The sequence below is a fragment of the Peromyscus californicus genome, unplaced genomic scaffold (assembly GCF_007827085.1).
Source record: "Peromyscus californicus insignis strain IS unplaced genomic scaffold, ASM782708v3 Scaffold_4__1_contigs__length_199733344, whole genome shotgun sequence".
Classification (NCBI taxonomy): Eukaryota; Metazoa; Chordata; class Mammalia; order Rodentia; family Cricetidae; genus Peromyscus; species Peromyscus californicus.
Window position 1 is genome coordinate 46,567,010 of NW_026294562.1, and position 13,795 is coordinate 46,580,804.

General features: G+C 43.2%; 1 pseudogene; it reads right to left on the reverse strand.

Annotated features, from left to right (window-relative positions):
* Positions 1–3,364: 3,364 nt before the first annotated feature.
* On the reverse strand, positions 3,365–4,348 carry LOC128123748 (prohibitin 1-like; annotated as a pseudogene).
* Between the last annotated feature and the right edge of the window lie 9,447 nt (positions 4,349–13,795).

Genomic DNA, 13,795 nt, shown 5'->3' on the forward strand with positions numbered 1-13,795 from the left:
TATTGATTTCCAAAGTGGCTAAACAAATTCACACTCTCACAAGCAAGGGAAGAGTGTTCCCTTTGCTCCATACCGTCTCCAGAATGAGCTGTCTCTTGTGCTTTTGATCTTAGCCATTCTGATGGTGTAAGAGGGGATCTCAGAGGCGTTTGGATTTGTGTTTCCCTGATAGCTAAGGATGTTGAACATTTCTCTAAGTGATTCTTGGCCATTTGAGATTCCTCTGTTGAGAATTCTTTCTTTAGATCTGTACCCCATTTTCAAATTAGATTATTTGGTTTGTTGATGTCCAATTTCTTGAGTTCTTTAAATATTTTTGAAATCAGTCCTCTGTTAGATGTGGGGTTGGTGAAGAACTTTTCCCATTCTGTAGGCTACCACTTTTTTTTGTCCTCTGGACATTGTCTTTTGGCTTACAGAAACTTACCAGTTTCATGAGGTTCCATTTATTAATTGTTGATCTCCGTGCTATTGCCTTCTCTTTGGGGAAAGGAAGCTAACATACAGCATTCAGGGAGGAGAGAGTGCCCTGAAAGTCAGCAGATTGTTTTGTGGAAGGTGTTGGAGGTGGAGTGTTTCTAGAAAACGGAGAATGTCGGTGAGAGTCTCAAGTGAGTGTGTAGGTCTCCCCCACTGCCACCCCTGAGACGGTCTCTCTCTGTAGCCCTGGATGTCCTGGAATTCACTCTGTAGACCAGGCTGGTCTTGAACTCAGAGATCTGCCTGCCTCTGCTGGGATTAAAGAACTATATCACCACCACCTGGTGAGGGTATGTTTTCTGAGTGTAGCAAAATTCATGCACAGTAAAATAGAAATATATAGCGAACTGCCCAGGTTCAGAGCACAGTTAGGTGGGTTTGGTAAATGTAAGTACTCGTGTCGTATGACTGTTATAAAGAAAAGCATCACTACTCATAATGTCCTCTCTTACCTGCCTCCAGATTTTCTGACTCCCGTGACTCTCAGTCTTTTGATTTGTTTCCATGATGAGATTTTCTTGTTATAAATGGCTATACATATAATATAAACAGTATTACACAGCATTGTTTCCTGAAACCTGACAGGAAGGGGTAACACCGTGTTCTTTTGAGTCTGGGTTTCTCTGCTGTGATGTTTCTATGCTGTCAGTGTCCGGAGCTTGCTTGCTCGTCTCCTGTTGAGCAGTGCTGTTAATGTGCAGTCTTTGTGTACATTTTCATCAGTTCACTTTTGCATTTCTTCTAGTTTGTAGCTTTTATGAATTAAGAATAATAAGCACATGTACCAAGCATCTCAGGAACCATGAATTTTCTCAGTTTTAGGTATCTTCCTAGATATGGAATTGCTGGCTTATAGATAGGGCGGATGTTTAGCTTAATGAGAAACTGCCACAGCTTGGTCACACAAATTAATATTCTTAACAGCAAGTGTGGAAGATGGACTTGCTGATATTTTGGCTGATATCTGGTGGCATCATTCTGTTTAAATAGCTATTTTAGTTTAGGGCAGTCACTTTAATTTTAATCTGTATTTTCTTGATAACATGATTGCTTATTTATTTGCTTATTGGATTTTATAATTTTGTAAATTTTTATTAAAGAGTTAGTTTTGATTATGTGTCTGTGTGTGGGTATGTGTCTGTGTGTGGGTGTGTGCCTGTGTGTGGATATGAGTCTGTATGTGGGTATGTGCCTGTGTGTGTCTGTGTGTGGGTGTGCGTCTGTGTGTGGCTATGTTCGTGTGTGTGGGTATGTGCATTGTGTGGGTATGTGCCTGTGTGTGTCTGTGTGTGGGTGTGTATCTGTGTGTGGGTGTGTGCCTGTGTGTGGGTGTGTGCCTGTGTGTGGGTGTGTGTGGGTGTGTGTCTGTGTGTGGGTATGTATCTGTGTGTGGGTATGTGTGTGTCTCTGTGTGGATATGTGTGTGCTTATGTGTGGGTGTGTATGGGTGTGTGTCTGTGTGTGGGTATGTATCAGTGTGTGGGTATGTGTGTGTCTCTGTGTGGATATGTGTGTGCTTATGTGTGGGTGTGTATGGGTGTGTGTCTGTGTGTGGGTGTGTGTCTGTGTGTGGGTGTGTGCCTTGTGTGGGTATGTGCCTGTGTGTGGGTATGTGTGTGTCTGTGTGTGGGTATGTGCATGTGTGTGGGTGTGTGTCTGTGTGTGGGTGTGTGCCTGTGTGTTTATATGTGTCTGTGTGTGGGTGTGTGCCTGTGTGTGTATATGTGCATGTGTGTGGGTGTGTGTCTGTGTGTGGGTATGTGCATGTGTGTGGGTATGTGCCTGTGTGTGTCCGTGTGTGGGTGTGTGTGGGTATGTGTCTGTGTGTGGGTATGTGTCTGTGTGTAGGTATGTGTCTGTGTGTGGGTATGTGTCTGTGTGTGGGTATGTGTCTGTGTGTGGGTGTGTGTCTATGTGTGGGTATGTGCCTGTGTGTGGGTATATGCCTGTGTGTGGGTATGTGTGTGTCTGTGTGTGGGTATGTGCATGTGTGTGGGTGTATGTCTGTGTGTGGGTGTGTGCCTGTGTGTGGGTGTGTGTCTGTGTGTGGGTGTGTGCCTGTGTGTGGATATGTGTCTGTGTGTGGGTATGTGTGTGTCTGTGTGTGGGTATGTGCATGTGTGTGGGTATGTGCCTGTGTGTGGATATGTGTCTGTGTGTGGGTATGTGCCTGTGTGTGGGTATGTGCCTGTGTGTGGATATGTGTCTATGTGTGGGTATGTGCCTGTGTGTGGGTATGTGTCTGTGTGTGGATATGTGCCTGTGTGTAGGTATGTGCATGTGTGTGGGTGTGTGCATGTGTGTAGGTATGTGTCTGTGTGTGGATATGTGCCTGTGTTTAGGTATGTGCATGTGTGTGGGTGTGTGCATGTGTGTAGGTATGTGTCTGTGTGTGGGTATGTGCCTGTGTGTGGATATGTGCCTGTGTGTGGGTATGTGCATGTGTGTAGGTATGTGTCTGTGTGTGGATATGTGCCTGTGTGTAGGTATGTGCATGTGTGTGGGTGTGTGCATGTGTGTAGGTATGTGTCTGTGTGTGGGTATGTGCCTGTGAGTGCAGGGGCCTGTGGAGACTAGAGGCACTGGATTCCCTGGGACTGGATTTACAGGCTGTTGTGAGCTGCCCAATGTGGATGCTTAGAAGCCAACTCAGGTCCTCTGTAAGAGTGTTATGTGCTCTTAACCATTGGGTCATCTTTCCAGCTCCCATTTTTCTTTTGAGACGGGCTGGGCTTAAACCTGCTCCATCCTTCCTAGTGTGAAGATTATAGCTATGTACCACCACATTGGGCTTGCTTTTTAATTTATTATTTTAAAAATAAAATTATCTTAAATACTGAAAAAACTGTTTTCAACTATTGTTAGGAATTTATCTGTTTCTTCTTTAATTTTTTTTTAAATTAGAGATCTGAAGTGATTTTGCTTTTATTTCCTTCAAGTTAAGCTGATCATGAAATTTCACAGTGATTTCTGGGGTGAGGCAGAAGGAAAGTGTATTCAGAATCATCAAGGCCATGGCCTGGTTGGCCTGAGAAGGAGCAAGGAGGAGGAGGCCTCTCTGGGGAAGCTGGAGGAGCAGCAGCGGCTCCACTGGCAGGTAGGTGATATTCCGAGAGCTGGGAGCTGGTAAGCAATGTCCTTAGCAGCTTCCAGCTTGCGCAGCTCAATCAGGCCATCACCTGCGGTGGCCAGGGAGTTGGCAATCAGCTCGGCTGCCTTGGAGTCACCCTCAGCAGAGATGATGGCTGCCTTCTGCTGCTGCTCAGCCTTTTCCACCACAATTCTGGCCCTCTCCGCTTCCTGCTGAGCCACCAGTTTGGCTTCCACAGCTTCTGTGAACTCCTTCCTGAAGGTCAGACATGTTAGGGATATGTCATGCAGGATGAGCCCAAAAGTTGCTGCTCTCTCTGTGAGGTCATTGCTCACCTGCCTCAAGACCAGCTCTCGCTGGGTGATCAATTCTCCAGCATCAAAGCAAGCCACTACTGACTTGAGGATCTCTGTGGTGATAGACAGCAGCACCCGCTCATCATAGTCCTCACCGATGCTGGTGTAGATACGAGGAAGCTGGCTGGCTACTGGCCGGAAGAGGATGTGTAGCGTGATGTTGACGACGTTCTGCAAATATTTGCTACCGGTGATGACTGGTACGTTCCGTGGTCGTGAGCGGCAGTCAAAGATAATTGATTTCTGTACTTAAGGGATGAGAAAGCGAGTCCCTTCCCCTACCACAATGTCCTGTACTCCAAGGAATTGGCCAAAGATGACACCTCTGTATCCAGCATCCACATTATGTAAGGCAGAGTTCTCCTGCAACTGCTAAAGTTAGGTCGAACTTTACGATGGACTCAAACACTTTGGCAGCCATGATTCCTTCTCTTGCACCCATTCACACCTGCTTCCACTCTGACCTCCACCTGAATTCCCTCTTCTTTAACTCTTTTGGTTGTTTAATAACACAAATTTCACATGGCATAAAACCATCAGTTTAAGAGGGTACAGTTTACTTGGGTCTGCTAATCGCAGCTATGCTGAAAACTGAGGCAGGAGGTCTGCATAGGCTATCCAATGAGTTCAGTGCCCTTAATTAGACCCGATCTCAAGGTAGACAAATAAAACAGAAGTCCCATGGGAGAGCACTTGCTTAGCATGTGTAAGACTCTAAGATTCACGTCAGCATTGTAGGAGGAAAAAAAATGCACAATTAAGTGTTTAGACTGCTCTCAAATGTTGGCAGGTATCACCTCTATCTAGATCCAAAGCATTTTATCACTAAATAAGACCCTATGTCATGAAATAGCTATTATTTCTTCCCTTCTGTGGCTACTGGCAACCACTGCTCTGTTTTATGTGCCCATGAATTTGACCTGTTCTAGATATTTGACAAGAACTGGTTCACACACAATATGACCATTTGCATCTGGCTTTTTTTCAATTAACGTGGTGCTTTGGTGATTCCTCCATGCTGTGGTATGACTTAGTGCTGTCTTCCTCTTCATGACTCCTACCAGTAATATTTCTCTTATTTTTCTGCTATTATGTATGTGCACACTTAGGATTTCCCCTTATTGTAAAATACCACTATTTCTCTTGTAATATTCCTGGCTGAGTGTTGTCTTTACAGTATGTCTTTTGTAGACAGAACGAAGATTTTTATGGCTACCCAACATGTATGGGGTAGACTTTACCCCATATTGTTAAGTTTGGATGTTGAAACTGACAATATCACACATGTACCAAGAAGGTATGAAAGGGCTCATTCCTTATATAATAAGGCTTCCATAGGAGAGGAATGGTGGCTGAACCCAAGCTGGTGGAAAAATGGCTTGAGAATAAGCAAAACACACACACACATACACACACACACACACACACACACACAGAGAGAGAGAGAGAGAGAGAGAGAGAGAGAGAGAGAGAGAGAGAGAGAGAGAGAGAGAGAGGTGGGGTTGGGGAGCCTGAGTGATTGAGAAAATGTCTTTTTTTGTGTATGACTTGAATACTGCTCTAAAAACTGAGTCTCATTTGGTCTGAACTTTCCTCTAGTGGCAATCGTGTTTTTATGACCCAAGGTCAACCTCAGATGTTCTTCCTCAGTATCCTGTCCACTTTGATTTTTGAAATAATCTCTCACTGGTGTGGAACTTGCTGATTAATCTACACTGACTGACCAGCAAGCTCCAGGGATCTGCCTGACTTTGTCTCCCAGCACTGGGGTTACAAGGCTTTTATGAGTTCTGGTTTCTCATGTTTGTGGAACAAGTAGGTTAATTACTAAACCCTCTCCCCAGCTCCAAGAAGGAGTCTGGGGCTTTCTTAACAGCTTGCTTATAAATGTAGGCTGGAAAGAGGGCAAAGAATGAGGACTTGAAAGCTGACAACAATAAAATAATTCTGTTATACTCTTTGTATTTTCTTTGTAATAAAATGGTGTCAGGTTCTATATCACATGAATCTAAGTTTTTAGAAATCTGGTGTAAGTTTTCCCATTTAACCATTTCATGAACTCACTTTGATTGCTAGCATTTCCTTCGGATTCTTCTAGTGAGTATGGCTGTGCTCTGTCTGCATTACCCATCTGTTCTCGATGCTTACTTTTCCCTTTAGAGCTTTAGAATCATACTCACAGTCATTTAAAACCCCCATCCAGACGGTTATTAGAGCTCTGCCAGCTCTGCTGCTGGTTCCGATGTTGCCTTGGCCTTTCTAGACTGGTTTTGCCTTTTAGTAAGCTTTGTAATTTTTAGTTGAAAACTGGACCTCGGGTACTGGGTAGTAAGAACTGAGCAATACAGGCTTCCAGTAGGGTTTTTGTTTTTCTAGTTGAGCAGACATCTTTATTGTTGCTGCTGTAATATTTGGGTCTAAAAATTATCCAAGTAGGCTTATTTGCATCTCTGTTTTTTTATGTCTACACACATAGACTTTTTAGAAACTTTATTTTTACTTTAAAATTGTGTGTGTGTGTGTGTGTGTGTGTGTGTGTGTGTGTGCAGGTGCCTGTGGAGGCCAGAAGAGAGTGTCAGTTTCTCCAGAGTTGGAATTACAAGTGGTTATGAGCCACTCAACATGGGTGCTGGGAAACAAACTCGGATCTTTAAGAGCAGCATGCACTCTTAACTACGGAGCCATTTTCCAGCCCCCTCTCCAGAGCTCTTAATAAGGCATGAAATTTGCAGGAATGAGAAGGCCAATCCAACCTGAACTGCTTTTGGGTGCATGTACAAGAAGGTAAAATTGTGTTGTCAAAAATCCCCTATTTCCATCTTATGCATATGCATAATTGGGTGTATATATGACTAAAGTAATATGTATTGTGGAAGCAGACAAATGCAATACGTTAATGACTGTACTGACCTAATCTATCAATCAAAACAGGGAATCACCCTTGCTATGCCCCCTGGTAGCCAACTCCTCTTGTATAACGAGAAGAAGCCCTGAACAGTAATCAGGGCTCTTGAGTGTCTTCACTTTCATAGCCTGCTGCTCTTCCTGCTTGTTTTTTTTTTTTTCAGAGACAAAGTTGCTCTGTGTAACAGCTCTAGCTCTCCTGGAACTAGCTCTGCAGACCAGGCTGGCCTTGAATTCACAGTGATCCACCTGCCTCTGCTGGGATTAAAGGCATGCCTGCCCAGCTCTTCCAACATGTTCTGACCTCTTTCATTGCTCTACTTTTAAGTAGTTTCCTTGGAGCTTTTGTAAGTCTGTGTGAGACTTATTCTACTTCCTTTAATACAAGGCCATGAACCTGGAAACACTCAACCAGACCTGACCACCAGTAAACAGTAGGTATGGGATGGGAAGTAATTTATGATCCTTTCAGTTTTAATTTTTTAGTGAGCCAGGCTTAGATTTTTTTTTATCTTACGCATTGAAGACTAATGGGGTTATTTCCCTTCCACAGCCCAGATAAGGCTGGATAATGCCTCAGCTGGTTAGATTCTGAGAAAGTAGATTCTCCCCAGGGCAAGCCTTGCTATAGAATACTGGAGCTCTTGGTGTCATTTCAGAATGATGATTTTTCCCTCCCCTGGCAGAGACACAGGGGATTTCCTTCAGAGTCTACAGTGAGACCCTGGTAGCCTTCTTGGAGTAAAATTCGTGTGAGTTAATTCTCAAGTGTGTTAGCCTTGAGCCTCCAGTGATCTGTCCACTATAGAGTGCCCCCCGAGTTAGCAGCACATGCTGTAAGTCTCTGCTGTGGTTCTTCCTACACACTCCCCACCCTAGGTATTCTGGCAGCAGGTTGTTCACGACCTTAGTTCTCACGTCTAAGGAGAGTCGTTGGTTTTACTTTTTTCCCCCATCATGAGAATAGGTGTGGTGATGTCTGATGTTGGTGGACATTGGGTTTGGTGGGCATCTCCAGAAGGACAGAGGGGTTTTGAGTTCTTATGTCCCAGAACAAGGCACTGGACAGAGACATGGATAGCTACGGAGGAAAGGACACTCTTAGATGAAGAAACACTTCCAAGCAAAAGGGAGGGCGAGGCAGAAAAAGTTTCAGTGACTCAGTGTCCCACTGTACAGAGGAATGATGGACTTAATGTCACGTAGTTCAGGCCTTTTGGGTCATTTCCATTGTTTGTCACATCTTCTTTCCCTCTGAATACTGTTAAGTTCTCTCTCACTCCCCCCCCCCCCCCCCCAAATTTCATGTAGCCTAGGTGGCCTAGAACACTATGGAGTAGGTAAGGATGATCTTGAATGTCAGATGTTCCTTCCTCTCTCTTCCAGGTGCGGGGATTTCAGGCATCTTTCACTATGCCTGCTTTAAGATTTTTTTTAACCTTTGGTTTAAAACAGTTTATAAATTTTCTAGATATGGTTGTTTTTTTTCTTTTCTTTTTTTCCTTTTCTTTTTTTTTTTTTTGAGTTTTTGAGACAGGGTTTCTCTGTGTAGTTTTGGTGCCTGTCCTGGATCTCGCTCTGTAGACTAGGCTGGCCTTGAACTCACAGAGATCCGCCTGGCTCTGCCTCCCGAGTGCTGGGATTAAAGGCGTGCGCCACCACCGCCCGGCATGGTTGATTTTCTATTCATTTGTTCTTCTTGGGATTCAACAAACTTCTTTTTTTTTTCTTTTTTGACTTATTTATTTTTGTCTTATGTGCATTGGTGTTTTGCCTGCACACATGTCTGTGAGGGTATCAGATCCCCTGGAGCTGGAGTTACAGGCAGTTGTGAGCTGCCATGTGGGTGCTGGGAATTGAACCCAGGTCCACTGGGAAAGCAGTCAGTGACCTTAACCCCTGAACCATCTCTCCAGCCCCAGGATTCAACAAACTTCTAAAGAAGAAAGTAATTTTCATTATTATTTTTACTCTATTTGGGAATTTAAAAAATAATTTTTTCTTTATTTTTTTCATTTTTCCTTTTGGGCCTCCAAAGACATGCACAGGCAGTTGCTAGTGTCTTTCAAGCCACTGAGGAACACTTAATATTATTTTTTTGTCTTATTTCTTTCTGTTCTTCATTCCAAACGCTGATTTGATTAATATTGTTTGTTAGCCCCCTCATTTTGGTTGAACAAGACGATTTCCAGCATTAATGTAATTTGGTCTCCAGCACTAAAATGACTTGTTTCTCCAGACCTTGCCCTCCTGCACCTATCCACCTGGCATGCTCTGACTCAGCACTGTCTGGTTACTCCTGGCAACACCAATAGGAGGCCGAAAGGGAAACTTTCCAATTCCCCTTCTCACGCTTTCCCTGTCACTGTCCCAGCCTGTGAGTGGACATTGAGATTTTTGGGTTCTTGAACTAGAGATCTCTGCTCCACGGGTCTTTCCTGGAGTGAAGCTTGCACTGCTCTAAGAGTCACTTGTACCCGTCGATCTTTTCTCCTCCCCAACCTCACTCTTCGAAGTTCCCTTCTGTTCCTGCCCCCCATATTCCATTTCTCTGCTGGTATTCCTTATCTGTGTAGCCATTCTGACATGTTCTCTTGAAGTCCTTGGAAATGTTTGAAACAGCTCTTTCAGAATCATGTTTCCTAATTCCAATCTTCTCAGGATAATTTTTTTCTGTATCTAATGTGACATTTTTCTGTTTCCTTGAATATTTCCTATTTCTTTGTTATACACTAGACATTTTGGATAAGACATCACAAAATATCTTTATCTTCTGAGGAAGAGCATTAGGTTTGTTTTTCAATGTAGTTCAGTTATTGGCTGACCTGCTTGAACTCAGGGTGGCCTGATGTTTTATTAAGGTGTGTCTGTTGGTTTTGCCCTCAGAATTGCTAGAGTGTCTTTAATTCAGAGACACACTTAACCCTGAAATATCCACATCTGGAGTGTCAGTGAAAACCTGATTTATCAAAGCCCTTAAACATGAAGATGGTGAGTGTCACAGCATTGTCTCCTGCAGCTGGAGTACCCTAGATGTTTCTACTTGGCTTTGTTGTTGCTATTGTTCATTGGTTTGGGTTTTGTTTGGGGGGCCTTCTACTGGGTTCTTTGAAGCCTTCTTTTGAAAACACAATATATAAGCTAAATTAAAGATGTGAGAGGAGTTTCCATGTACACTGGGGGCTTCTTCCTACAGCTTCTCCTTTAGACTTCCCGTCTTTTCTTTCTCCCAGTGGTAAGATGGAACCCAGGGCCTTCCTCCAACTAGGCACATGCTGTAGAATGAGACACAGTCCTAGTCTCTAGATCTCCTTTCTTAATGCCCCGCCATTTTGAGGGCCTTGAATTCCTTTCCCATGCACTTGAGCTATTGAGAGTGCAGTTCAATGCAGGACAGCATGGTGCATGCAGTAGCAGAGGCAGGGGGATTGTGAGTTCCAGGTCGGTTTGAACTACTGGACATTCTCAGAACAACAAGAACAGAAAGGTGACAGTGCTGTCACAGTTGCCAGGATCTCTAGGCTGGTGTTTCCAGGTTCTTGGCCTCTTATTAAAGGATGAAGTTAAAGCCTGGACAGATTGTGTAGTAGCCAGGAAACCAACACAGAGTGACGGAACAGGCTGGAATACACTACAAGAAAGTAGCCACACGGTAAAGATACTCAAAGGCTCCAGGTCAATGTCTGGGGCTTCTTTTATGGTGCTACAAGGAAGGGGGGCTGGTTATGAAAGGTAAGGGGGCACAGCTTGGGTGGATCTCTATTTTAAGTGATTGGATTATGTAATTTTCTACAGCATATGCTGATTCCCATTGTGAATCTGATTTTAATCATGCATGCCCAATTATGCATTGGCATGAGGTAGTGAATAGGGAATTTTCCCACAAGTTTACTTTGAGGACACAGTTGCCCTCACTGTGAAGGCACCCAAACCTAGTTTAGGCCAGAGTGGCCTTTTTGGTCTTGTGCTTGGACATAATGAGAATGTGATTGAATAAAATCTATCAAAGTGTGGTAGTTTTCAAGGGGAGGAGGAACCCATTCCATCCTCAGAAGTGAGTGTACAGTAACATGATGCAGACAGGAGGGCTGAGGTTACTAGGTGCATTTTTTTTTTCGGAAACAGGCGTGTGTATGTGGTACATTCAGGTAAAGGAGCTGGCAGGGAAGCTACATTATTAGATGAGGGCTGTGTGTAGCCCATACCAAGAGGAGTCCCACATCACTAAACTATTCCCTCACTTGCCTGTCTTAGTGCTCCGGGAAGCCTAGCTGTAGAGCATCTCTCAGACTTGGGACTTTCCTTAGACAAAAGCTACAAACCCGAGCCTCCCTGCTTCAGCTCTCTTTTTTCACCCAGTTATTCTCCCATGCCTCCAAATATCTTTTATCTTAAAAATTTTAGTTTTTTAAATGTGGTTTAATTCTCAGTATGGGAAGTTTATACTGCTCTAACTACTCCATCATCAGACACGCAACCTTTTTGTGTTTGTTTCCTAGTAGTAGGGCTGGCTAGTGATGAGGTTTTTGCCAGGAGAAAAATTGGTTTGGCTGTATGTGCTGGAGTAGGCAAGGCCTTAAAGGCCAGACAATGGCTATTTTACACGAGGAAGCACGCAATAGGGAAAGGGTCATGTCTGACTTATAGATAGCTTTTGTTTTTAAATATTAGAATGATGCTGACATTTATTATAATTCATGGAGAGACTTGACATGTATTTAAATGAATTGGCATGGTATTTCCATCATTTACATGAAGCAAATGTCAGAACAGAAGTAAGAGCCTCAATTTATCCTGGTAATTATACGTCCTTCCTCCCCCGCCCCTTACTGCTTCCTCTCTCACCCTTCTCCCCTTCCTCCCTTGTCTTTCTCCCTGACTCCCAGCTTCTACTTCTTCTTCTTTTTAAAGAGCTGAAGAAAATTTTCTTATATTAATAGTAAAATGGAGAGAAACTAGATACTCAAATCAGGGCTATCATTTTCCAAAAGTGTGACATAACAATAAAAAAAAACATATAGAGGATTCCACAATTATAATGGATAGTTCTATGAAAAACCTTGGAAAGGGGTTTTGGTTGAGGCTTGATGTGAAATTGTATTATATCATGGTGTAAACTGTGAAAAAGTTTTACTTGGGGCAAAGAGAGAAAAATCTAAAATGTTAACGACTATTTAACAACAGGGCTGTGAAGAGTCACAATAAATTTTTAAAATAAAGGGGATTAGACTCTGTTAGATTTCTTTCTAGGGCAACTTCAACAGGGACAGACAGACGATGCTCTATGTCTTCCTCTTGGGCATCAAGGATTTGGACTCTACAGTCTGTGACATTTACGTGCTTATACTTGCTAGCGTAGACATAAACTATGCTAGAAAGCATTTACTTAGGAACAACAGCACTTCAGCATCCATTTTAAATGGCAAAACTAGTAGCACAAAGGATGGAAATAAAAAATAAAAAAAAACCAAACAAACTCTGAAAGAGATTCATACTGTATGTAAGCTAAAATGTGAAAGCCTTGTTCAGCACAGAAATGCGCTTATTGGGATTCAAAGTTTTTGTTATTCTGCCTATCTGCAAATAGCTGGGAGATGTGTTTCCACAAATACTGATTTGGGGGTGACACATAAGTTATGGCAAGTGGGAATGTATGGACTCTGCAAGTGAAGCCAACTGTAGTAATTAATGGCTTAGAGACTGTGCATTCAAGCGTGTACCTGATTGTGTGTTCTGTGTTCTGTTAGAGCAGCGGTTCTGAACCTGTGGATCGAGACCCCTTTGGCAAACCTCTATCTCCAAAATATTCACATTATAGTTCATAACAGTAGCAAAATCACAGTTATGAAGTAGCAACAAAATAATTTTGTGGTTGGGGGTTACCACAACACGAGGAACTGTATTAGAGGGTTGCAGCATTAGGAAGGCTGAGAACCACTGGGTTAGAGGATCGAAGCAGAAGGAAGTAAGCATTTGTCAACCGTCTACCCAATGACATACATCACAGTACACACTTGTCCATAATTTCTTTCCTTTTTACATTAATTCTTGAAGTTTTTATTAAAAAAGGAAACTCAGAATGGGCATATAAATGGACCAAATTTACATAGCCAGCATGATGGAGCTCAAGCCCAGCTCTGTAGAACGGCGACCTTGGGATGGATGCTCAGGTTGTTCCCATCTCTTTCCTTGCTAAGCTTTTGGTTGATGGAGAATGGAGGGACAGAGAAGGAAACATGGAGTTAAACTGAGTTGTTAGGATCCGTGGTTGTGAGTGCTTTCAGAAGGAAGCTAAGGTGAGGCAGGCTCCTGGTGCAGTGTGAAAAAGAGTTAGCCTTTTGTCTGAAGGGACTATCATCAGGTGTGGCTGAAAAGGGAGAAAACAACAGCTTGTGTCCTGACTTCCTGCAGCAGCCCAAGGATGGATGACTAAGGCCATTTCTTTGCAAATTTCATTTGTAAAAATACTGTTTTTATATTTTTTCAATTTTATATATACACATAGTGTCTTTTGATCACAATTCATCCCCGATGCCTCCCCCTTGGTTTCACCTCCACAAACTTCACGTCCTATTTTTTTTTTTAACCTACGTAATTTAATCTGTGCTGCCCATAAACTCACAGGTGTTAGAGTACGCACTGGAGCAAGGTCAACCTACCAAGGGCCATGGCCTTATAGAAAACTGAACCTTCCTTCCCCAGAAGCTATCACTTGCTGCCAATTGCTTCTCTGTTGGGGGGTGGGGCCCTTGAGTGAGCTCTCCTTTCTGGAATGTTGACTGGCTTAATCTTGTGCAGGCAGCCACAGCTGCTGGCTGTTCATGAGCGCAGCTGTCCAGCCATGTCAGGAAGATACTGTTCTGTCCCACTATTCCCAAAACGGTGGCCTTTATAATCTCCTCCTTTTCCAAGATGGCCCCTGAACCTCAAGGCTGTTTCTTTTCTTATTTTAAATTTGTTTTTT